At 39.0% G+C, this 25,952-nt stretch overlaps 2 protein-coding genes across 3 annotated transcripts in view; one reads left to right on the top strand and one right to left on the bottom strand.

Moving 5' to 3' along the window:
- LOC145997148 (tetraspanin-11-like) overlaps window positions 1-19,193 on the bottom strand; it is a 75,768-nt gene extending 56,575 nt beyond the window's left edge. Inside the window, exon 1 of one of the 2 annotated variants that reach the window (XM_083133800.1) lies at window positions 18,989-19,193. The gene's annotated coding sequence lies outside the window, so the exon portion shown is untranslated. The remainder of the gene's footprint in view (window positions 1-18,988) is intronic. The other variant, XM_083133799.1, reaches the window with a different exon arrangement.
- Window positions 1-25,952, top strand: part of PolD1 (DNA polymerase delta 1, catalytic subunit) — a 362,058-nt gene that overhangs the window by 15,021 nt on the left and 321,085 nt on the right. The gene's annotated exons all lie outside the window — the stretch shown is intronic.

Below are 25,952 nucleotides of genomic sequence, written 5' to 3'. Positions count from 1 at the left end.
ATCCCACTGTGCTACAGAGAGGTTTGAAAAAGTCAGATACGCATATATTCATAGCATTTGGATCCATGTTCTTCCCTTCGAGATCAATGTTAAAATAAATGTGTTAATTTTATGGATTAACTTCAGACTTCTGCGTAAAATGACAACCTGAGAAATAATTGAACTAACATCCAGTTTTTTTTAGAACCATACTTCTAGGACGTTCTTTAACAACTACCACTGAGAGTTCTAATAGTTCTTACTCAGTTATCGCTTGTGTACAAACAGTACATAAATAACTTGTCACGTTAACTAGAATATTTATACTAGCATTATTCTTGTGGACGTTTTAATGTTCTGAAAGCATGGTAAAATTTGTTTGCTGTTGAATAGAAATATACTTCACTGCCATCTATGGAGTGATTATGAACTGTTACGTATAACGTTGAGAAAAATTGACAGAAGTTATTTTACAAGAAGTTGTATGTAGCAATTGTAATTTCGACGATGAGGATGAGTGATGGGATTGATGAAGGAACACTCACAAAGAACACTCATGCCCACGTAGGGATTCGGGCGTTGTAGCGATAAGCACTCCATCACGATTCTTGTTACTTGCAAAATTATCACACAACGTTTTCTTCTATGTATTCGGTGGAAACTTGGTGTGGTTAACATCATGGACATCGGACAACATAACATACGTCATGTGGATGTAAAATACATGTTTTGATTATCACGTTACTAAGAATTCGTGAAAATGTGGCAGATTTGTCTGGTAACTTTCCTCTTGAATTTCTTTCCTTCTGTTAAGTTAGAATGAGCTACAGCTAACTCAGCTAAATCGTAGCATTCTACTTCTCCCATCTTTCTGTTGCTAACCTTTGACGTCTGGAAGAGAGGGGGGCCACGGCTCCCCCCTAGAAAATGAAGGTTCCACCTAAAAATTTTCAGTCACAGTAATTTTTGTTAATTATTATAAGGTTGTTGAAGGAAGATGATAATTTCAGTATTTTTGAGGGGAATCACAATTATGTGGGAAAATATGACTCCTTTGCGCCCCTGGAAAAATAATTACCTTGCTTGCCCCTCCCTGGGAAAAATCCTGCGAACCTCCATGATGCTAACACGTAAAGCATTATATTCGATAAAAACTAATATCACAATTACTTATCACTAGAGAACGGAAGTTTAGGTAAATAAATGTTTTTTTCTGCGATAAGATAGAGACCCTCGTTTTTGCCAAAATTCTGATCATAGCCTTATATGTCAACACAGCAAATTTTATTTTACATAAAGACACATATTTTCCAGTTTTCCATATGTAAATACGTATTTTGCGAATTGTCATTTTAAATACATAAAATCGCTCATTGACTTCAGCTACCTCGAAATCCTCGAAGGAAAAAAGGTTTATTCTCCGCACCTTTTTCATATCGAGAGTGTTAGGTTTATTTTGTCTTTGAACACGCTCGCTGGCAGACTTCTGGCGCCTCGCCTACGATCCTATTGGGAGAAAATATTACCCCCACTGGATCTAACGCACAAGTGATAATGTCTAAATGTACAGATATTTTTGGGAAAAACCAAGGTTTTCAAACGTTGTGCCAAATTACACGTGTTTTGGAAGGAGGTGAAGTAGAGGAAGAGGAAGCTTTGGAAAACTTCAGCGTTAGTGGCATTTCGTGCTTCAAATATGCAAGAATTGTTTCTTGTGACGTGGAGCGATCTTTCTTACAATATAAGATGCTTTTTAGAGATAATCGTCACAGATTTACAATGGATAATTTGGAAAAAACTATGGTGATCGATCCACTGCAACTCTTCCAAAAAATAGCTCGCTAAGAGGTAAGCATTTACAAACTGATTTCAGGTGTTTAAATGCATGTAATACTTTGTTTTTGTTACCAAATGTTTTTATTTTATTTTTGTCACATATTTTCCTCTTTCTATCACATATTTTCAACATTTATGACACATAAAAAAAAATATTTGTGAGTTTTTTAGCACATAATGTTCCGTTCCCTACTTATCACATCGTCATCCCAAGGCCCAACTCACCCCAGTCAACAAGGTAATGTTACCACAACGTTGTGGCAACGTTAGCCCCTAACATACCTAACGTTGTTACAACGTTGAATGTATGTTGATACAACGTTGCGAAAACGTTGTGTCAACGTTTAAGGGTAATTTATTTCAACGTTGCTGCAACGTTGTCGCAACATATACTGAACATTACGTAGCAACGGTAGGTATGTAAGGGGTTAACGTTGCCACAACTTTTTTGCAACATTACCTTGCTGCCTGTGTAATTTACGAATATAACAATGCACATTTAAAATATGGTTATTTCACATGGTAAGCTATTAGCAATCTTGCCACATTTTTGTATATACTACATATGTGTAACAGGAAAAACTCATGTTTGCAACGTCACAGTTTCTCTTTACATACTATAGAAACTTTTCCTGCTCCACCACAATAGACAATTGTTAGTCTGGAGATTTTCATGAATTAACAAATCTCTAACTACACTTGGTAATAGGTTTCTTTTTGCAGTTTTTTTTTTTTTTTTTTTTTTTTTTTTTGCTAGTGTCAACCCGTTGAGAGGGTTATGCCCTCACTTCGGTAAGTGATTTCATTGTAAGTTATGTGTCTTTCATCATTTTGGATGGTCTAAGTGCTTTTTTTTATATTGCAGAATATTTTTGTTATTAAGATTGGTGATTCGTATGTGTTATCTTACTTTTGAGCATGGTTGAGAAGATTGTAAATATGGATTTCGATATTTGGAGTCGGAGTATTGTTGGTACTGCTTAGGCTGTAGTGGTGGGATAAATATGGCGTGATAACTGCGATGGATGATATATATCGTATTCGTGTTTCTGTGGGTCTAGATCATCTAGATAACTTGAATACATGGTGAGCAGGTGTTGTAATGGCGTATACATATGTGTAGGTGCTGCATCATGTCGGATGTCAAGATGAATGGTATTCCAGAATACTGGGTTTTCGGATATCATGGCTTTGTTTATGTATCGTTGGCGAAGGCTCTCGACGTGATACAAAATAGTCGGGAAGGAAATTCTGTCATACAGTAGTGCTGTGGGATAAGGTAATTTAATCCGGAAAGCCAATCTAAATGCGTGCCGTTCAAAGATTTCCAGTTGGTCGTAGAAGGAAGCAGAAGCGTCAATCCAAGCAATATGCCCGTGAGTGATGGCTGGGCGCAAGAACATTTTGTAGGTGGTTAGAACTGTTGTCGGGTGTAATCCCCAAGATGTACCCACCAGTTTCCATAATAGGTTTAGGCGGTTTTTTACCTTCTTCTTTATCTTTTCTAAATGTGGACGCCAGGTCAGTTTTTCATCTATGGTAACCCCAAGGTATGTTACGTGATTTGAAGGTAAGATGCGTCTCCCCTCTATTTTAATCTCCAAGAGTTTGGGGTTTCGGTGTATTTTGGAGCGACAGTGGGGAGGTAGGAAAACTACTGCCTGAGTTTTTGAAGAGTTTATTGATAGTTTCCATTGGTTGCACCAGCGAATAAAGGAGTCTACGGCCTTTTGGAGTGTTTTATTAATGGATTGAACTGTTTTCCCAAGAGTTAGGAAAGCAGTGTCATCTGCAAATTGGAATACGTGTGTGCTGGTATCCATGGTCGGCATATCTGTTACATACATTAAATATAACAGCGGTGACAAAACAGACCCCTGCGGGACTCCTGTGTGCAAGAAGATGGGATAGGATGTTGCCGAGTTCAGAGAGATGTATGCCATGCGGCCTGTCAGGAACGAATGGATAAGGCGAATGTAGCATTGAGGAAGTTGGAATTTGTGGAGTTTATATATTAATCCGGAATGCCATACTTTGTCAAACGCCTTTTCGAGATCGAATAAAAGAAGACACGATGGCAAGGACTTGTTATAGTGGTTTGTTATAGTTGTTATCAATCTCAGAAGTTGGTCGTTGAGGCTGATGGATGGTCGGAAGCCTGCTTGATGTGCTGGTAGAAGCTTCTTGGATGAAAGGTGTTGGTGCAATCTGCGTACAAGTACTTTTTCAAAGATTTTGCTGAGGGTCGATGTGAGCTGTATTGGTCTGTAAGAGGATACTTCGCGAACAGGTTTCCCGGGTTTGGCGAACAGCAGCATTTTGGAAACTTTCCATTCTGTCGGGAAGTAGCCTGTTCGTAGTATATAGGTATATATGGTGGCTAGGATTAGCAGAAAGGTTCTTGGAGCCTCTCTGACGAGTCGGTAGGTTACCGAGTCGAAGCCTGGAGCAGTGTTCCTTTTCCGAGATATTGCGCATGCTATGTCTTCTGGTGTTATAGGTGAGGTTAGAGGTTCGTTTTCATCCATACTATGGTCATTGTTAGGTTTGAGAGCTCGGTTATGTGGATTTGAGACACGTTGTACTGTACGTGATTGGGTTGTTTTGTGTAATGGTTCAGTTTGTGGTGTGAAGATACCTTGAAAGTGGTGTGCAAAGGCGTTTGCTTTCTCTTGGTCGTCGTCTACGGATTTCCCATCGACTATAATGGGATATGTAGTTCTTGACCTTTTCCCTGTGAGTTTGTTAAATTGCTGCCAGTATTTGGATGGATGTGTTGTATCAGCCAGTGTATTGCACGTTTTTATCCAATTCCTTCTTTTATATGCAATGATATAGTTTTGTACCGTGCGGAGGAGTTGTCTATGATGCCGTAACGCTTCAGGATTTCTTGTTACAACATACTCTCGGAAGGCACGCCTGGAGGCTGAAATCAGTTTTAGATAGTTCGGCGGTAATTTTGGTTTATATAGATTGATGGTTTGAAGTGGGATGGTACTTTTCGCAGCTTCAGTTAAGGCAGAAGTGAGTAATGGGACTACATCATCCAGATCCCTATCGTTTGTTGGCGTATCTGCGTTTTGCACGGAGTTTTCGATTGCATTACGATATTTTTCCCAGTCTGCTTGATCGTAGGAGTACCTTGTTATGAGAAAGGGTTTGTGAGGAGTTGGTGCAGGTGCGTCAACTGTAAAGATTATAGGTGCGTGATCGCTACCAATGGGTTCAAGTACATCCACGTTGCTATTTGTAAGGAGGGAAGTCGATGTAAGTACAACATCTGGAGAAGTACTGCTGATTGGTCTAGATGGTTTCGGAAGTTGGTGGAAATGGCAATTTTGGCAGTTGACTATAGTTTGGTGAAATTGTCGCTTTTCGACTTGTGGTCGACTATGGAGATTTATGTCGGCCATGATTATGTAATGCTTGTAGCTGTTTTCAATGTAATTGATAAAGTTGTATGGTATAGGATGTCCAGGCCGAACATAGATGGTTGCTAGGGTAATGCTTCTGTGTCTCAGATATATTGTTGCTATGCTGTATTCCGGCAGGTTGAAATGCGGTGGTAAAGTGTGTTCTCTATGCGGATATGATTTTCGGAAGCCAATTGCAGTCCCTCCATTTGCACGTTGAGCTTCCGTTGGCCCATCATGTCGAATCATATTATATCCGCTGATCTTGGGTTTGAATTTTGGCGTTAGGAATGTTTCGTTGAGGGCAAAAGCTGATACATTCTTTTCCTGCAAGACAGTCTCAAATAAGCTTTTGTGTTTTGTTAAAGAGCGAATATTTAAGAAGAGAAAAGAATAACCCATGATTGTTATGAAGAGTCTGAAAACTGTTTTAGGATGTACTTGTGTTTTCAAGAGGGTTGATATTGAAATGAACATGTGGTCCCGTATACGTAGCGTGTAACTGCAGTTTGAAAAGTGTTTTTGCAGCGAGTATGACTTGGTCCAGAATATGTGTGCGGAGAAATGGCTGGATGTTTTGAGTTGTAATAGTAAAGAATCGTAGCAGGTCTTCCACAGTGATTGGGTCCATTAATGAATTTGCCGGTTTGGTTGAGCTATCTATAGTTCGGATGGGAACAACGAGCTCAGGGTGATTTGGTTCTGGGTTAGGTCTGGCTTGGCATTTATAGCTGTAAGTAGGATGTCCTTCAGAGCATGTGTTGCATTTAGGCGGGTTCTGGATGTTTGTACAAGTGTTGGTAGAATGTGGCCCAGAACAGTATCCACAGATGGCTGAATTTGGACAGTTGGTTGTAGTGTGCTGATTGTATGTTTGACAACGTTCACAACGCACTGGCAGTGGTGTTGACGTCCTGGAAGGTTCGACTCTGTGCTTTCGACAATATATATAGGCTCCATTGTGCAATAGTTCGTCCACGGTATCTTTATCTACTGTCAGTATGCGAACCATATAGGTTGGTCCGTTATCATTTCGAATTCTCATGCACTTGTGGATGGTGTGACCTTCTGCCTGAATTTCTTCAGCGATTTCTGTGTCGGTGTATTCAGGGGGAACACCCCGAATCACCACTGATAGCATTGGTGTTCGTTTAGGCGGAGGAGGTTGCTTTGGACGTGTAGAGGTTAGTGGCTTCATATTGGCATTTGTACCAAAAATTTCGTAGGAGGCCTTGTCTCTGATAATGGTGGAGAAGTGTGGGTCAGTAGATTTAATAATTATTCCGTTTCTGGTGAAGACAATTTCATTAACTGAAGCTCTTGGCACATATTTTAGGATTTGATTTAGGATATGTTTTGGCGTCTTGTATTTGGCGTCAAAGTTGGTGAGCAGGAAGTTATATAAGCTGGTATCCTGGTGTTTGGATTTTAGTTGGTCTACATGTGCTGTATTTGCTGCATCTCGTTTTATTGGTGATCGAGATCGTTGTCGTTGAGGTAATCCCTCATAGGAATTGCGACGTCGGTGTTTGGTGGAATAGCTGGACGTTTGCATTGGATCATTGGTACTTCGTGAATCGAGCATCGTCTCGGAGTTTGGACCGTCCGTCCGTTTAGTACCTCCGGTGAAGGTTTTCACCCCTTCTCGCTGTCGTAGCAGCGTTGCAGGAAGACCATGATGCATATCAGAAGACCACAACCGTGAGTTGTTTATATGATCCAATAGAACAAACGCAAATCCTATGGGAAAAGAGGCACAAACTCAAACCAACTGACAACTCAATCCAAAGAAGCGAATCAAAATTCCAAACTAATTGTAGAGCCCAAGACAAAAGAAGAGGAAGGATGAAGGTAGTAAGGGAAAACAGTTTCAAAAAATAGTGCAAGTCGTATGTCTGCTCCACTCAACGTGTTCAACCAAAAAGGTTCCTCGCAATCACCTAACCACCGTATAGGCACAATTGGTACCGTTTGTCCGTTCCAGACTTACGGCTTCCACCTGAAATAATTGGCCCACGATGCGTGACACAAGAGAGACCGACTTACGATTACCTATACCTGATGCTTTTTGCAGCACTTAGCTCCTGATTATATAATCTGGGATAAAAATATTTATCATGGGAGTTTCACTTGTATTCAACATATTTCATTTTCTGATCTTCCTTACAACTTCAATATTCACACATCTTTCGAAGGATAATAAAACACATTTTTTCACTAATTACAATTGAAGTTATCCTTATTTGTGTTACTAAAAGTTATGTTTGTTTTGTATTTGATTCGCACTGCCATCTAGTGTACGCTCTAGGAAATATAAGGTTTGGTGGTCAGTGCACATACAAATTCAGATTAAACAAAACACTCTGATCTGACGCTTGTGGCGCTCATGGTGGTGATAGGGTTACCAGATCGCTATAAGGGAAATGTAGGACATAATGTCCCAAAATGTAGGACTTTAAGTCAAAATGTAGGACACAAAACACTCGCAACAAATAATACACATTTCTAGAACAAGTTAGAAAGTAATTTAAAATTGGCACTTTCAGGTTGTTTTTTTGTAAAAAATTTCATATCTTAATGAATTCTTAAATGCAAAATTTCCAAATTTGTAATCAAAACTAAACAACACACTTCTTACTACGTTTTAACTGGTGCTTCTTACAGGAACCAATTTTTCTCAAACTTTCAGGTTTCTCAAAATACGTGGGTGACACTAAAAGTTTTTAGATGCGGCAACACTGATTGCAGCAATACATTGTCTCTAGGATATGTTGAAGTTAGTAGTCTGTGAAGTGTGATAATGCTGCAGAATTTATAGTTGTTAATTGTTGTGTGCCAGAAATTAGTCAATTATTGTCGTGTGTGTACAGTAAAATGGATTTAACACGGGAGCACTTCAGAGCAATGATTTTTTACGATTTTCGAGCAGGTTTAACGCAGCAGCAATGTTATGAAAGGCTCCGAAATGCATTTCAGGAGGAAGCCCCATGCCGTGCGACTGTGTTTAATTGGTTTTTAGAATTTCGACGTGGACGTCAGAAACTCAGTGATGAATTACGTGATGCTCGTCTTGTGACAGCAACTTCTCAAGAAAACGTCGACAGAGTGCGTCGCATGATAGAGGAGGATAACCGGGTGACATATGCAGTTATTAGTGCAACACTGGGTATTGGTATGAGTCAGGTTCAAACGATCCTGCATGACCGCCTTGGTGTCAGGAAGCTCTGTGCCAGATGGATCCCACACCATCTTACTCAGGAGCAAAAGCAGGCACGGGTCACATGGTGCATGAAAATGCTGGACAAATTTAACCAAGGACAATCAAATGCAGTGTATGACATCGTAACAGTTGACGAAACTTGGGTGTACTGTTATGAACCCGAGAGCAAACGACAGTCGACTCAGTGGATCTTCCCGGATGAAGACCCACCAACAAAAGTCAGGAAGGGACGAAGTGTTGGCAAACAAATGGTTGCCACTTTCTTCAGTCGGACGGGCCATATTGCAACAGTGCCGCTACAGGGACGTCGGACCTTTAATGCTGAATGGTACACTACGGTTTGTTTACCGGAGATCGTACGGAAAGTTCGTGAAAAACGCCCACGAAGTCGCATTATTGTGCATCAAGACAATGCGCGCAGCCATACAGCAGTACGAACAAATGAATTCTTCAAAGCCTCCAACATCGAAGAAATGACTCATCCTCCTTACAGTCCCGACCTCGCCCCTTGTGATTTCTTCCTGTTCCCTAAAATCAAGGATACATTACGAGGTTCTTCATTTCCTCTCCCGAGGAGGCAGTCACCGCCTTCGTTCAGTGCATTCAAGAGGTGCCTGCAGATGTGTGGTCCCAGTGCTTTCACACTTGGTTTGAGTGGATGAACAAGTGTATCAACTGTCATGGAGAACACTTTGAAAAATTATAGCATTCATACTTTTGGTCTCCAGTGTTTTACTTGCGAGTGTCTAAAAACTTTTAGTGTGACCTATCGTATATTTTTGAGAGACTGATGAACAGTCAAACTCTTTGAAAATACTTATATTAAACCACTCTCAACATTTGCACCGTGACTCAGCAATTACCGTAACTTGAAATGGTTCAAGAAGTTTCATCTGGGGTAGTTTTTAGTTCAATAACTTTGTTCTCTATGCCTCTGCTTTAAAATCAAAATATTGAATAAGAAACACCTTGTTCCATCAGTATAAACCCCAAGGCAAGAAATTTCGCTCATGCACCGAACAGTGACATCATCAGAATCTGCACCCCCCAAAAATATTCATAAATTGATTCCGTTTTTGTTATAGCAGGACAAACTTTTATTTTCTTTTTGGCCAATGACTAAATCAAAATAAATTTCACTATTGAGTTTGGAAGTGCAGTCCATATTATAACTTGAATGATTTTCTTTGTTCAACTGAGCCTCCCCGATGGCGTAGTGGTAACGTCGTTGCCTTGTAATCAAGCGATCCTGGGTTCGATACCCGGCGCAGGCACATACCATAGTGGTTCGGTTTTAGTTTTTTTTTAGATGCAACGTTATCACAACGTTGTTCCCTTACATACAACATTCATCATAAATACAACATACATACAACGTTGTGGCAACGTTAGTGTGTTGACTGGGACATTCCTTCTCGACAGAATATCACTCCTCCAGTTTAGTTCACCAGAAGCCGCCACTGAGTCATGCTGTGGTAATTAGATACTGTATGGGGTTAATGACAAGTCCCCGATCTCCGGTGAGGGAAAACCGAGATTTTTTTCTACCTGTTCAAGCGGCTCCGGCACCCATCCAGTGTCGTATGAAGTGGGTACCTGGAGGAAACTCTTTGGGGTAAAGGCGGCTAGGGGCATGGTGCTGATCACATCACCCCCAGCTCGGCCAAGATCAAGAAAGTGTGGGACCCTAACTCTGCATCCCCCATACGCTTTAATGGCGTGGTGCAAAAAGCACAGGGAAGCACTTGACTTTTTTTTATGGGTGATGACAATCTGGGGGGAAGCGCCATTGGCCTTGGAGGAGACCTCTGAGTTGAGTCCCTGGTTTGAATCCCGACCTGGGCGTGGACATTCTTTGTGGGTGTCCTTTCATCATGTCATCTCGGTAGTCTAGTCGGTAGGGCGTGTGACTGCCACGCGGAAGACCCGGATTCGATTCCCACTGTGAGTGATCTATGGTCGGAATTTCCCGGCCTTGTCACCGCATAAATCGGCTCCGGAGCTCACCCAGCCTCAAATCAATGGGTACTTGGGGGCAACCCTGGGGGTAAAGGCTGCGGGAGCGTGGTGCTGATCACATCACCTCCAAAATGGCCGAGATCGGGAACGTGTGGGGCCCAACCTCCACATCCCCTAGATGTGCCTCACGGCACGGTGCTATATGCACGGGGAATTACCTTTACAATCTTATTGTCATCTTCGCAATTAACCAAAGTGGCAGAAAAGGGAAGTAAAATAAACCAAACACTCAAACCAAATCTTGCTCGTAGATACATTGACCGTCACTGGCGAAAGCAGGATTTTCTTTTTTTCGGAGGAGGTTGGAATTGTAAAGACAGATAGCACGCAGCCTTTTTCTAGGGGACTGCATACATAAGAAGACATTTAGTATTTTTAGAACTTTTCACTCTCAAATATGGCAATTGTCATGGGCGCCCGCAGGGGGGCAGCCCCCTCTGAGATTTCTGGAAGGAGTTAATCTAACTCGAATGGTGAAATTGTAGAGATATTTTATAACAAAAAGTATTGTTTCTGTGACTTAATAATAGTTACAGCAACTATTATTATTATTATTATTATTATTTGAAGTAGGGTTGCATGTACTATTTTTACACTGATTAACTAACCATAAAAAACAGCTTTTTGTCATACATGAATTAATGTTAAATATACAGTTATGTAAATTCTATACAGAATATGGAAATTACAAATGTATATAATTTAAAAAAAAACATAAGTATAGTAGTAGTAATAATAGTAATGTTATAACAATAACAACAATAATAATAATAGCAGTAATAATAATATTATTAATAATAAAATTCTGTAACTGCCCCACCGGAGATCATTTTAAGGGTATTTTTCCGAGCTCTTCACTGCTTTTATTTGAATATTTTATTTTTCTCAAAATTTCGGAGGGGACCGCAGCCCCATCAGCCCCTCCTCTTCGTACGCCAGTGTTGACCGTATACATACGGTCTTACAACTTTCCTGCGCGTAAGATCCCTGCGAAGCAGCTGTCATCGGAATTGACCAATGAGACGTCTCGCAGGTCACGTGTTACCTTGGCTTCGTCCTTGCCGTGAACGGACAATGGGTATCCAGAAGCCCATCCTAAGGCACACGCTCCACGATTATGATATATACGCACGTGCCGCTTCCCTTAGTTTTTGTGGATCGTGTAAATAAAAGTGAAAGCAGAATTCCTCAATCGTTACGTCAGATGGGCGAGGGAACAAAGGCTGCGACGAAAAATGGCCTCAAACGGCGAAAGAAGTTACTTGCAGTGTTCCCAGGCGTTGCTTTTTTCGACGAGTGTCAACACTCAAAGATTTTCTCCACGCGGCCCTCACTCTTAATACGTTCCATACTTATATCATACTTATATCTAGGGCAGTTGATGACAAATAACCTTTTTTTTTCTGAGCCATGAAAACAATGCTAAACAGTCCATTTCCCTTTATTTAGAACCAAAAAACATTGTTTTATTTTGCATTTTCGGCCTTTTTTGGCTTTTAGGTCATTTTTCAGTATTTTTTCACGTTTTTTCTTCATTTTTGAGGCTCATTTCCCCCACCCTTCTTGTTTTGTGAATTTTAAATGCCTTTCGCTAGCAAAACTTATATAAATTTCCTGACATGGCACTTTTAGCAAGTTCGCCATTAATCGAAAATACGGTTCCGGGAAAGTACAATATTATTTTAACTGAAATATTTGGCATTAGTGTGTGTGCTGAGTAAATATTTACTGCCAGCTTTTAATAAATAAGGAGATTTTATCGTCGGAAACAGTATAGTTTTAGTTTTTGTTAAGTAATGGATGAATGATTTAGTTTTAAAAATTTAGTGAAAAAGTTTTTAATAGACATATTTAATTTTCTTGTTAGGCCTGTCCTCAATTTTGTTTTCGTTAAGGGGCTTATCCCCCTATTTCGTGACGGACAAAAATAGCCTATGTGCTGATATGCCCATAATATCAAAATCAACCAATCAATCTTTATCTTTACTCTCCTATGGAGGAACAAGTGTTTATTAATTGTAATGATTGCTCTATTGTGATTACGTAGGATTCATGTACTTTGGACTAAGAAACAAAAATCTCCGCTTTTTCAAACCTCTGAGAAATTTTGGTTTTAGGCTCCGCACCCACCTAGGGCCTGCCCTGTTTTACAACATTCAATCATTTATTGATTTATTTATTGGTACAAAAGATGGGCTAAAGAAGGGATTATAACCCCTTTTCCCCCTCTGGCAACGTCACTGAAAACAACTGATCATTAATATCAGTAATTTAACTTGAAAGAACTTTTAAAAATGTTATTTTCACGCTAATATGCACCAAGACTATTCTTCACGCTCTATGGCAGTTTTCAATTAGTCTTTAGTGTAACACAAAGAGATAGTAGCGTAAATTTTTAAAACATAGACTTTGGCAGTAGCACCTGGTCAGCGGAACGATTCGCATCGCATCGCTGCGTTTACGTTGCGGAAACTATAATCTTTACCGTGCTTGGCACCGCCAAGGACGTGAAACAAAGAAGGAAGGAAAAAATTACGGTCCAATTTTAAATTCAAAGGTTACTCAGTCCATGCTTAGTGATTTGTTTTGTCTTGTGTTACTACGCCTTTCTGCCACATTTCGCTAATAGCGATCATAGGGATGAATTGGTTTGTATTGGAAAGTATTTTATATTGTTTTCAATGTATTGTTATGAAAAATTCTTATCTATATATCTGTAAATGCAATGGAGAAATCCTATAAAGCAACTAAAATAAATCTCTGGTAAAGCATGTGGAATTTGTAACTTAGAATAAACTTTCTCATACAATTTTTTTTTCAAATATATGAACATTTTTAACTCTGTAGCTTCATTGTGTTTAACACACTTATAGAAAATTCAAAAACATGCTGCTTCAGTCATAAATTGACATGTTCTTCCTTTATACAGGTCTTCAGCAGGGCTAGCATGGCATCCCTTGTACCTTTTCTGAAGAAGGAAACCTCCTTTAGGTTGCAAAAGCATGAGTAAATGCTTACAAGGGTCAAAGAAATGATTTAGAATGACGTTGGTTTGTTTTATTTTAATTCGCTATTCTGCCAGTTTTGCTTAATCGCGCGGGTAATCATGAAAGATGACATGAAATTGACGAAAGGACAGTAACAAGCATACATGGACAGGACACAACCAGGGTGCGAAATCCTGGGGTGGGGGGGGCACAGGGGGATTCACCACCACTAAAAGTCTTGGATTCAAAAATCCGGGGGGGGAGAATGTTTGTTATAAAAAAAAAGGCGAGCAATTATTTTTTACTTTAAATATGCTTTACTAAAGATAGTATCGAAAACACACACGAAGTAGCCTAATGTGTTTGCAAGTGTTGTACACTTTCTCTCTCTCTCTCTCTCTCTCTCTCTCTCTCTCTCTCTCTCTCTCTCTCTCTCTCTCTCTCATTCATTCAAGAGACTATTTACAGATCTTACACCAAAAACAAATGTTATAGTGATATAATATATTCATAACAAAGGTAAAATAGCAATGCAAGACAAATATAATTATGAAATCTAATTGATTTATACTAATAGAAAGCAAAATCTAAACAAAAACTTAAAAGATGATAAAAATATTTAAACTATATTATACATTATATAATATATTAGTCGAGTTTGGAATACCTAAGAAGCTTGTTAGTATGATAAAAGTATGCACCAGTGAAACAGAAAATAAAATTCGTGTAGGTATTAATGTGTCTGACAAATTTACAATTCATGATTGGTTAAAACAAGGAGATGCATTATCTCCATTGCTCTTTAATTTTGCCTTAGAATATGCTGTTAGGAAGGTAAAAGAAACTAAAGAAGGACTAAAATTAAATGGTGTGACTCAGTTGTTAGCATATGCAGATGATGTAGACTTATTAGGGGATGATATAAATACAATTAAGAATAATGCTAAAATATTTTTCAAAACTGCTAAAGAGATAGGTTTGGAAGTTAACAAAGAGAAAACTAAATATATGCTTACAGGCTGAAACCAAGTGTTAGGTAATAATCAAAATCTAATTATTGATAACAACTCGTTTGAACCAGTTTCCAAATTCAAATACTTAGGAGTAATATTAACAAATGAAAATTATATGAAAGAGGAAATAAAAAGTAGGCTTAATTCAGGAAATGCATGTTACTTCTCTCTTCATAAACTTTTGTCTTCTCGTTTAATATCTAAGAAACTAAAAGTTAAAATATACGAAACAGTAATTTTGCCTGTAGTATTATATGGGTGTGTAACTTGGTCCCTTACATTGAAAGAGGAAGACAAATTGAGAGTATTTGAAAATAAGATCCTTAGGAAAATATTTGGACCTAAAAGGGATGAGGAGACAGGTGAGTGGAGAAGGTTACATAATTTAGAACTACATAATTTGTATTCATGTCCAGATATTATTAGAATAATTAAATCAAGAAGACTTAGGTGGGCAGGGCATGTGGCACGAATGGGAGAGGAAAGAGGAGTTCACAGGATTCTTATTGGGAAACCTGATGGTAAGAGACCTGTAGGAAGACCAAGACGAAGCTGGGGGGACAACGTTGAGATGGACCTAAAGGAAATCGGTATGGATGGAAAAGAGTATATAGATCTTGCTCAAAATAGGGACAGATGGAAGGCCTGTGTTGCTGTAGCCATGAACCTTCGGGTTTAAGAAGGCTAGAGAGTTAGTTATTTGTCATTTATTGACATCCTTAACGAGTCATTATAGGAATTAGTATAAAATAATATGTATATACTTAATAATTATTATAATAATAATAATGTATTTTAAATCATAATTTACTTGTATATTTATTATTATAAGTATGTATTATATGTATAAATATTTATATATTTGAATGGCTTATTGCAGAAAGGGACCTGAGTCACATTTTTGAGGTATCGGAGTTAATTTTTTCATCTCCACTGTGTCTAGCAGCATACTGCAGGGGGGTGCATTGAGGGTTGCAAAATTAACTATTCATTATGTTGAATATTTGAGCCAACAACGGCACATTTCTTTCTTACACTATAATATCATACGATTTTTCATTGTTTTTCTCCGAATTGTGCAAAGTTGACTCAGGTCCCTTTCTGCAATAAGCCATTCATTTGTATATATATATAACATATATATGTATGTATATATATATATATATATATATATATATATATATATATATATATATATATATATATATATTTTTGTGTGTGTGTGTGGATTAAGATCTCCTAACCCCCCCCCCACCAATTTTCAATGATTTCGCACCCTGGACACAACTCAAGCCTCACAGAACATTATACTCCCTGTGAGTCCATACACCAATGTGCGAGAACCAGGGTGCTAACCGCGATGATGATAGCGCGCACCCTCAAAATTGGGAATGTGGTGGGATTTTTACCTTAATATTAAACCTGTATATAATTTTCTAAAGAATGTGCAGAAAAAGAAATCTCACACCTTGACACCTACAATACGTACAGTGGGATGCACAAGTATTACCAAGTAAAATGGTCCATCACCATGTTTATTTCCTTTGTTTTGCATATTACAAATTCAAGAACTGAAGCAAGACAACAAAGACGCTGGCTGCTTACAAACTTTGCACCAACACACACAAGAATCCATTCCTTAAAAACTCATACGATGTAAGAGATGAAAACAGTAATGGGCAATTTGCCGAACAATAGTTGTGCATCCCACTGTACGATGGATTCTAGGACAATTGCGATGACTTTGACGGTGAAGGTCATTTTAAAAATTAATGGTAGGACGATTGCAACGACCAAGATGACTAACCCACAGGTGCACCCAGTGGCGAGCCCAGGCTTTTCGAAAGGGAGGGGTTATGTATACTTTTTCTTGGTAGTCACCCCTCATTTTGTCATATTTTCCTACCTTTGACGTTATTTTTTTTAGGAATACTGGGCGAAAGGGGGGGGGGGGGGTTATAACTTCCATCAACCCCCCCTGGGCACGCCACTGGGTGCACCTAACCTAACCTAACCTAAAAGTGGTTGTAATGAAAGTACGTTTACAAGCTACCTTGCCAGCGAGGGCGCCGGCAGGATTTTTTCTCAGGGGCGGGCGGGCAAAGACACAATTTTTTATTGCTATTAATAAGAGTAATAATACTATTACTATTACTGCAATTATTGTTTTATTATTATTATTACATTACTATTACTACTATTACTACTTATGTTTTTTTTTAAATAACATACATTTGATAATTTCCATATTCTGTATATCTCTACACAGTGCCATTCACGGATGAGTCTTCCGCAGAGCGGCGGCTATTATACAATTTGCATAACTCTATACTTAACATTAATTCGTGTAGGACAAAAGGCTTTTTTTATAGTTTGATAATCAGTGTAAAATAGACTGTAAGCTTAAATGTAACCCTATTTCAATTAATAATAATGATAATAGTTGCTGTAAGTTACGGCCTGTAGGTCACAGAAAACAATACTTTTTGTTATAAAATATCTCTACAATTTCACAATTCTAATTAGATTAACTCTTTCCAGAAATCTCAGGGGGGGGGACCGCTTGCCAGTCTCAAGTCTGGAGGAAGTGTGAGAGGAATCAATATTCGAAAATATCAATATTTCCCATAATTCTCTTGTAACAGGTATTGTACGGGGTGTTAAGTCACCCTTCAATTTAATAGATTTAAAATGCCGTGGCAACATTCCACCCGCCCTTTCACTTCTGTGTTCATCGCAATTGTCCGCCATCGCCATTGTGCGGCTACCGTACGATGAGGCAGGGTGGAAACAAAATATATATCCTCAGTAAATCATTTACTTTAGCTGGTTCCAAGTCACTTTTGCTACAAGGTGCACCATATTTATTCCAGCCACGCTCGGGGCGCCCCTGGTTGAGATCCCACTCAAATCCAATTGCATGTCCGGCCCCGATTAGCCTTTCTGTGCATAAAGTGGACGTAATAAAGGAAAGCAATGAAACTTTTCTTTGCATAATACTGTGGATTGAAATCAACTCACTACTTACAATTTCACTTTTGATTACATTCCCCAGAGCAGGATATTTATACGTGAAGGCCTGGAAGTAACATCATCCTGGCCCACCCCTACACAATTTATGTTGTAACTTCAATCAGATGGTTCGCTATATTTTTACCGCATTAACATTTCAATTATCTCATTTCGTGGTTCATTTCAGACCAGTTTTTGCCCACCTGAGGCCTGTTTGCAGGTGGAGGACAGGGGTTGTAGCCCCACAAACCCCCTCATTCGGGGCCTGTTCTTCCCCCGCCAACCGCACCTTGAAAAATCGTTGAAAACAGCCGCGTCCCTTGTCAGCCCATCCAACCCCTCAAAACTGCGTAAGTGCATTGTCTTCTCGACATGTAGGCACTAGTGTACGCCTGTGTAATTTATGTAGGGGTACGATGACGGGAAATATTTTCGTTGCGTCTATAATAAATGTAGGATATAATCAGACTGCATTGGATTCATGAAAACCTCCATTTCAAGACATGGACACCCAAGAAATTCACAATTATGTTGTGTTTGTAATTTCTGATATTTTTGGCTAATCACGACAATCAGAATAACGCGCTACTATGCCAGAATTCCCAGGTTCGAACCCTGGTCAGACATGGATATATCACTGTGTTTGTCCCATCAGTTCATCGCCTCCCCGTAGTGGTAACGTCGTCGCCTTGTAACAATGGGGTCGCAGGTTCGATACCCGGGAGGCCCACAGGTTCAAATCCCACTTCAAACTGCAGGTTCAGTCCCGATTAGCCTCTCTGTCCATAAAGTGGACTTGAGAAGAATCTCAAACAAACCCATCAGTTCACCCACATCATCGCGATTAATCCAAGAAGCAGAAAGTGGCGTAAAATAACCAAAACATGGAATAAATAATCAGATGACTAACAAAGATATACCTGTGTCAACTGTCAACATAGCAGGGGCGACACTTAAGTGTAGGCCTGAGTGGGTCCACGTTGACCATCGTCAAAAAATAACCGGCAAAGTTCGTGATGCAAAATAAAAATGAATGTCAACACAGGTAGTAATGAATATTTTTTAAACCTTAATTTTTTGTGAAAATGTATTCGGCCCAAATTTTAAAATCATTCAGTGGTGCAGCTTCTCACCGCAAAGTCTGGCTGGCGCCGTTGCTGACACTGACAGCCCACGCAGAATCCGTGGCCTGGGCATGAGTGTTATTTGAGAGTGTCCCTTCATCAATTTCATTACATCATCACTCATTCTTGTCGTCGCGATTAGCCAAAATCGACATAAAAGCGACGCTAAACTCAAATCAACTTCTACTAGGAACCTTCAGTAGCGACATCGTGAGCGGACCGCACAACACGCTCGACCATCGCAGTGAGAATAACAACGTACAATATAGGCCTAGGTCGATAGAAAATGTGCATGTAAGTATTCTGTGATATTTATTGATTCGATCATTTCACCAATCATGAATAAAATACTAAAATAAGAAAAGCAAATGCAACTATTACGTACCGTACTGAAAACAGATACACAACTGCAAGCAAGAACGTTCACACACGACACAACCGACGTAAAAAAAATGCCTTGTCCCAAATTTCACTAACTCGCCTCTGGCGACACAACCACTACAGAGATCGAGGACCTACTGCCTTCGAAACTTTACGCGAAGAAAGTCAACATTCGTGTAACTCAAGGCGATATTGCATTTAGGCGCGCTTCGAGCTTGCTCGTATTCGGAACAAACTTTCCGCGCCTACGAGCTGCGCAGATCACGTGGGTGGCAATAATATACTACCAGGTCTTGGGAGGGGAAGAGTAATAATCGAATCGGAAGGTGTGCGTCTGCTTGCGCACGTGTTTCGTATGTATTTGTTGTCAAATCACCAAAGCAACACCGCTTCGAGGTTCGTTACTCTAGCCACTGGCGTACGCAGGACTTTATTTCTTTGAGGGGGGACTAGAATTATAAAGGTGGATATTACATGGCTCATTGTGGGGAGGGGCAGAATTTTATAATTACCAGTGGCGTGCCTGGGATATTCGAAAGGGGGGAGTTACGTATAATTTTTTTTAGCAGTCTGTTCAAATTTTGCCATCTTTTCCTGGTTTTGACGTTCTTTTTTTCTGGAATGCTGAGCCAAAGGAAGGGTTATGACCTTCAACAATCCCCACCCCTTTGGGCACGCCATTGATTACTAGGGCAGCAGGGCTGAAATGATGCCCACACCGATACCAATACTCTTATCCATTCTCGCCGATACCGATGCGTGGAAATATGTTCAAAATATTGATTAATATTAGAGTGTAAGTAACTATTTCCTATTATATAAGCATCAATTTGTCAGAGTTTTGCTTTAAAATATTCACGAATTAGATAATCTAAACTACCTCCTATGTAATCACAAAAGACAGTTTCTCTACACAATGTTAGTGCAAAATTAAGGGAAACTTGAAATTTTGCATAATTTTCAGGATAATTAGAGTCCACGAAATTGCCGTGCAGCATTTTTGCGGACCCAGCAAAAGACCAAAATGCCGGGAAAGTATCTGTAAATAAAGTGCAACCGATACTTTTCGATACCAATACCACGTAGGCCGATAACGATACATCGGCATCGTTATCTAGTCAGCCCTAATATTTACCTTTAAAAGTTGTTCGAAGACAAAAATGGAAATTAATCGGGGTAATTTTAAGATGGGGGGGTCAGTAACGACTCTGTTTCCCCCCACCCGAGCTCTTAACTGCTTTCATTTGAAAAATTGATTTTCTCGGAGGGTCTGTAGCCCCATCAGCTCCTCCCTGCGTACGCCAGTGACTCTAGCCAACGTACACAATTGATGTTTGTAAAAATTATATAAAGTTTATTTGCATTCAAGGATTACCGTGTGTACAATAAATAGTACATGAACATATCAACGTATTACAATATACAAAACCTGTACTACATTAATGCATTGTGCACATGTACAAAACAAAATACATTACAAAAATTGGGCCTAACTCAGGGTCAGGCATTATAGCAAAATTTCATGAGAATGATTAACATACAGCGTACTGTTAGGTGACACTAATTATTCGAGTATAGATGGCTAGTGGCTACATTACATTTTACGTTAATAAAGAGGTTGGCTACACTGCAAAGTTAGCTACACTATAAGTTTGCTACACTGTGTTGTGCGAAAGTCGCTTCGATGTATTCAGTTGAGAAGTAGGGTCTTTGTCTTGTGTTTGAATATGATCAATTGTGGTTCTTTCCTCATGTGTTGTTGTAGGGTAATTTATTGTAGACATCAATGGATGAGTTTAAGGGGCCCTTTTACATAAGTTACGACGGCAGTGATTTTTATGAAGTTTATCTCTATTCCTTGTTTGAAGACAGTTTGTATTATTTTCTTCGGATATGATTCTCCTTAAGATTTTCTTGGGTACACATTATAATTTTGGGACGTTCTCCCTCTGCATACCATTTTTTTCCAAACCAAACAAACATGTGATAATTTGTGATCTTTGTGTACATACAAATATCCACAGCTTGAGTCTGCCCACAAAAAAATTCGAATCGAACGGGAGGAGGTGTGGTTAATAATTGAAAAGTTGAGTGGACTATAGTGACGTCATATTTACGCGTCATCACAACAGAAGGAATAAGGGATAGAAACACGAGAAGAAATGTGAAAGAAGCAGTAAAGAATGAGAAGGGGAGAGAAATAAATCACACATAGGGAAAGGGGGTGATAATATAGGAATGAAAGAGTGAGAGGAACAGAGAAAGATTGAAGTGTAAACGAGACATACATAGGGAGAGAGAGAGAGAGAGAGAGAGAGAGCACAAAAATGAGGGAATAAAGAAATAAATAAGCAAGACAGACTGAGGGAAAGGACAAAGTAAAAAAGAGAAGTGGCAGAGAGAGGAGAATAAACAGAAATATATATATATATATATATATATATATATATATATATATATATATATATATATATATATACCAGGTGGTTATAATTAAAGTGACGGTGTTCAGAGTGGTACAGCACGGGCTGTAATGAGAGTAGCAGTCTGAAACTTCGTAGATATGCTAATGAAGCAATGCGCTCGCGAATTATAAAAAACAAAAATTAGTTACAATTCTCGCCACCAGGGTAAAAAATGGCGCTGTAAGCAGTCAAAACTTGGTATAGTTACAGGAAAAACACTATAAATCGCAGAAAACAATACTCTTTGTAATAAAATATCGCTACAATTTCACTATTCGAATTACATGAACATTACTATAAGAAAAAGCAACAAGCGTCACCAACAACAACCAGGGAGCTCACACAATGGTTAGGCAATGTCACCGACTTTGACGTCAGAGTTACGAAAAATTCCACGTTTTGACTGCTTACAGCGCCATTTTTTACCCTGGTGGCGAGAATTGGAACTATATTTTTTTTTTTTTTTTTGCATAATTCGCGAGCGCATTGCTTCATAAGCATATCTACGAAGTTTCAGACTGCTACTCTCATTACAGCCCGTGCTGTACCACTCTGAACACCGTCACTTTAATTATAACCACCTGGTATATATATATATATATATATATATATATATAGAGAGAGAGAGAGAGAGAGAGAGAGAGAGAGAGAGAGAGAAAGATAGCGAGACGGAGAGGGAGAAGAGAATAAAGAAAAATAAACAGGAGAAATAAACAAAAGAGAGAGGAGAAAAGGGGGAAGTAAAAGTGTAAAGAGAGATAGAGAAAGCAGAGAGAACAGAGAAATAAATACGAGAGGCCGAAAGAAAAGAAAACAAGCGAGACCAAGAGAGAGTGTAGAAAAAAGAAGTGAGTCAGACAGAGATTGAAACCAAAGGGAAAAGAATTAAGAAAGAGCGCAAGGGAAGTAAATACAGAAATAAAAACAAAGAAATTGAAAGAAAAATAAGACGGAGGGAGCAAGGACAAGGAGAGATTGAAAAATAAACCAACAACATAGAAATGTGGAAACAAGACAAAGAAGGAAGCCCGAACAAAAAGATACTTGGAGAACTAGAAAGAAGATGAATGAAAAATAAGTTGCAAATGAAAGGGAGTAGGAAAGAATGAGCAGCCATCTTTTTCATATTATCTTCCTAAGGGGGCAAATTGCCACTTGTAAATCTGTCACAGACAGCTCGATATTCCCAAACGTAACTGCAGAACATCCAAAATAGTAGAAAGAGTAGAACAGCGAAGTAGTAAATGAGAAAACATTATGCAATGAGTTACGCCAAAGAAAAGAGAAGAAACATAACAGGACGTATCATTGTTTTCCCTGATAAAACACTTCAGGAAATATTACAATGGACGTGGAAAAAAATCGGCGAGAAGATGGGAAAATTCTTCAAAAAACATCAGGAAGCACAGAAGCCACAAGGGAACGAGGAGAAAGCGAGCTGCCTGGGTTTTATATGCAACAAGATGAACAAAACTCACAAGTTTCGTACGCGGAAACTTGTCCAATTGGAGGACAAAAAATCGTCACGAATTTTGGATTCTTTCATTCGCAACGTAGGACGGAAGCAGTGACGTCGCCGGAAAAGTTCCCTGCGGTGGGCTGTAAGGAAGTTTTCAGATCGAAGCGACAAGATACACGAGCCCGCCCATTCAGTCCATAAGCAAGCATTCACCGCGCTACCTACATACCGAGGCGACACCATGCATGATTTTAAGAAAACTGCACAGTCTATTGTGTCGCTTCGGTTCGGAAGATTCCATATATTTTTTTTTTTTTTTACTGAGGTTTCGTTTCCAAGCAGCGCCGATGTTGCGCACCGAAACGTCTCTCTTGGAAACCAACTTTGGAAAATAAATGCAACCTTCCAAATCGAAGCGACAAGACAAGTTGCACGCAGGGGCGCCGACTTGTCAAAATATTGGGGGGGGGGGGCTCTGATCACTGAAATAAATGAATGAATGACTCACTCCCTCCCTTTTTTAAAAATAAAAATTACGTCTTCGTATAGCAGATTTAAGCAGCTATCATATTCCTCATGCAAATGAAATGTAACATGAAAAACGTGTGTCTGCTCATTTGTTTTTTTAGATAACAATTAACATTTATATTTAAAAGTAGGCTATGTATTTACATTAAGAGGCCAACATAACAGTTTTATGCCGGCCTCGGTAGCCGAGCGTGTTGGGTGGTCGGCTCAACTCGCTTTGATCCGGAGGTCTCGGGTTCGACTCCCGGCGAGGGCATGGGTGTGTTTTAATGTCCGCAACAGACTTGTAAAGAAAGGACATGTGACGGGTGCAAAGAACCTTAGTGTTGACGTACCCATAAAAATAGCGAATATTTACAATATTTGAAAGTTTTATTTAATTATTTACATAAATGCTAACACAAATCGCAGGCAATTGTTTTACTTTTTTGTTCTTGCTACAATATTTTACTTTTTTAATTTAATTTTGCAATAATAAGAAGCACATAGCACGACGTGCTTTAGCAATAATGCACTTGATCATAGCCGTTCCCGCTTTCGCAATACAGACTTTTCATAAGCTTTCCTTGTGTACTTTACTGCAAGCCAGTGTTGAATAAACTCAAAGACTTGAGAATTATTTTCCCCTTATTCTTTGGATTAGAGGAAGAGATTTCGAGGATAACTGAATATCCTACATATCAATATTGCCTGAAAGTCGTGTTTACGACCTTAAATTGTTCAGAATTCACTAAACAACATACTGGTATAATTGTCATATCACCTCGTTATTTTGAAACTCTTTTTAGTAAAAATGTTAACGATACTCATAATTATATACTTAGTATATAGTAATATGTCATGTGTTTTTCTGTCTCCGTTCATAGCCCCCCAAAGTTGATGGTTTAGCGGTCTCAACCCCCCAAATTTGATGGTCTAGAACATTTCAAACGTGTATTTAAAGTTAAGTTAATGCGTCAGAATTCAGAGTAAACTTTACAAGAGAAGCAAAATAATACATTAGATCCTCTTAAGCAAAATTATTTGGGGGGCTCTGCCCCCACATCATTAACATTGGGGGGCTTGAGCCCCCCCAAGCCCCATGGAGTCGGCGCCTATGGTTGCACGTGTTGCTTGTCGTCTGGGTTTGTTCGCGCATGCACGGTGACTGATGGGACCCGCGTCGCTTCAGTCTGAATGCTCCCTAAAGCAAAACATTCACCGCGCATGCGCAGACAACAGACCGAGACGACACAAAGCACGGTATTGAGAAAACGGCCCAGTCCGAGCCACACAAAAGCGACAAGCCGCCCCTTTCTTTCTCACTTTTTAAGGTTCTTATCTTTGCTGCTCTCTCTTTGCACGTTTTTTCTTCCTCTGTTTTTCTTTCCACGTTTCTGTCTTTTCCTTTCTAGCTTTTCTATCTTTGTACTCTCTCTACTTCAACGTTTTTCTATTCCTCTATTTTTATTTCCAAGTTTCTCTCTGTCTTGCTTTTCAAATTTGTCTTTCTCTCTCTTTTTTATTTCTGTTTTTGATATATATTATAAAATACATTATTGTATGTGGTGAACTAGCAGTTATGGCCAATATACATAGTCTGTGCATAGCAACGATTATGCATCTTGTTTATGTGTCGTATGGATGATTTATGTTTTAATCATGTAATCCACCTTGTTACAAGTTTGAATATATTAATTATGAAGTTCCAATCTTGAGATGTGTATTTCTGTTTATGTCATTAATATTAGGACATAACAAAATGGCGACGAGGATTAAATAAGATAAATAATTACTACTGTAAGTAGAATTATAGTAATTAAGTCCAAGTGAGCCAGTATGGAAAAAAACATAAGTTTTATACCTGCATTTGAGGCTTATAACCCAAGCCAGGATATAAATTCGTATATTAAAAGATTCAAGGCTTTTATTGAGGCTAACGATATACAAGAAAGGAAACGAGTGTTTACTCTTATTTCTGTAATCGGTACTTTACCATATCAAGAGCTGGAACACAGATTGTCCAAAGGATCCACAAGATTGCACCTTGGATGAACTCTTTGATACATTGCAAAAAATATATGCACCACAGGTTAATAAATGGATTCAACGATTCGCTTTTATGCAAATAAAGCAAGAGCAAGGTGAGAGAGCTACATCGTACATAAATCGTTTAAAAGTTGCTGCAATAACTTGTGAGTTTACAGCAGATGAATTAGACACTCGTCTTAGAGAAAAACTTGTGTTTGGACTACCCGATAGTATACTAAAAGATAGATTACTGTCAGACATGCCCAACACATTCGAAAAGGTTTGTGATGTAGTACTCCAACATGAGATAATACGCACAAATAAAAATAAAGTCAATCAAAATGCATTTTTGGTAGGTGGAAATAAACAAATACAAGGCTCACGTAGATTCGGTACAAACAATTCGTTTGCTAAAGCTCATTTTTCAAAGAATCAACAAGATACAAGATAATCAAGATTTGGAACAAATAATGCATCCAAAGGCATGCCACAATCTAAACCCCATA

This window comes from Lepisma saccharinum, chromosome 13 (assembly GCF_977018435.1).
Source record: "Lepisma saccharinum chromosome 13, izLepSacc3.1, whole genome shotgun sequence".
Lineage (NCBI taxonomy): Eukaryota > Metazoa > Arthropoda > Insecta > Zygentoma > Lepismatidae > Lepisma > Lepisma saccharinum.
Note: the sequence above shows the minus strand (reverse complement) of the source record. Positions and strands in the feature narration are given on the sequence as shown.